At 40.6% G+C, this 1,521-nt stretch overlaps 1 pseudogene; it reads left to right on the forward strand.

The window, feature by feature from the left end:
- The window catches only part of LOC102821580, a 5,377-nt pseudogene extending 4,659 nt beyond the window's left edge, over window positions 1–718 (forward strand).
- Window positions 719–1,521: the final 803 nt, after the last annotated feature.

Consider the following 1,521-nt stretch of genomic DNA (forward strand, 5'->3'; position numbering starts at 1 on the left):
GAGAACGATGAGGCTTTCTGCTCCCGTAAAGATTTATAGCCTCAGAAACCCTGTTCAGGCTCGCTATGTGTTGGAATCGACTCGACGGCATTTAACAACAACAACAATTATGCTCGATGCTCTCAGGGAACACATCTGACCAGGTGACTGTGACTTCCCTTCCAGGTGCCTTGTTTTGTAACTCAGAGAGTCCATTCTCTGATCTCAGTCTCAGAGTGAGTTTTTGGAGCTAAATGCTCTTTGCTTTATGGGTAAGACAAAAAATGGCAGAGCTGAGATTTTTACCCTCATTAAGTTTTCCTTGGTTTAGCTTTAAAAAAAAAAAAAAAAAAAATGAAGTGCAGCCTTGGGAGAAATAATGATGATAATGACATGGGTGTATTTAATACAAATAGTGGGCAGTTTCACTACGGTAAGTAATCGTCATTTTATATTTGTTCAATTGCAGGGAAGATGGCAATGATATTAAAATAATCCGAAGTGGACCATGCTGATGGAGCATTTTACAGAAAAGAGGATGGAGAAATCACCTGTGTATATTAGGCGCGTCAGATGAATTTCAGCTTTCTCTTTTTCTGTGTTTCTTACCAAGAGATTTGTTAATGCAGGCTTTCTGAGAAGAGGTGTACACGTGTGCCCAAACAATGTTCCTTGCCTTTTGTCCCCTGAGTGCATTGTCCAGATGAATTGTGCTGCTGCCTTATTTGGTTGGAAATAAAATCTGCGTTCTGGTCAATTACTACTGTTACTGAGTTGAAGTTGGTGTCCTCACTCATCTGCCTCAAGGTGGCTCTTTTTTGCCCCCATGCAAAGGTGAATTCCACTTCCACTAAGCACAAAGTGGAGTCATTGTTGAGAGGACAAGATTTGTCCTAATGCCCCCTTTTCCTGGTCCTGGGATAATTGGACAATGAATTTATATGTAATTGGTACATTGCTCTATACTTGGGGAATAATTGTGAGTTACTTGGGCCTGACTAACCTAAGATGGTAAAGTCAGAGAATCATGGAGGTGAAAAATATTTACTAGATCTTGTCTCTCCTTTCAGTACAATCTCCCTTCAGTGTGAATGCTATAATTTGGCTTTATTCTCCTTTTAGAATAGTTGTTCTCAACAGGAGAAAATTTGACCCCAGGGGACATTTGGTAATGTCTAAAGACATTTTCAGTGTCAAACTGAAGGGTTGGGTGTTATGGAATCTAGTGGGTAGAGGTCAAGGATGCTGCTAAACATCCTACAGTTGCAGACAGGACAGCTCCCCATCCCCGCCTTGAACAAAGAATGATCGGCTGAAATGTCAGTAGTACTGAAGTTAAGATGCCTTGTTTCAGAGTTTAATACAGCATAAAGCGTCAACTACAATCAGAATGATAGGATTTAAGTCAGAGTGATAGAATTTCCTAGGTAGAGACTTTGAAGTCAGATGTTTGGATTTAAGAATGCTTTAGCAACAGGAAGAAACCCTGGCATGGTGCTGCGGGTTAATGTGCTGGACTGCAAGTTTGATTTAAACAGCAAG

Source organism: Chrysochloris asiatica, unplaced genomic scaffold (assembly GCF_000296735.1).
Source record: "Chrysochloris asiatica unplaced genomic scaffold, ChrAsi1.0 scaffold00115, whole genome shotgun sequence".
NCBI classification, from domain to species: Eukaryota; Metazoa; Chordata; class Mammalia; order Afrosoricida; family Chrysochloridae; genus Chrysochloris; species Chrysochloris asiatica.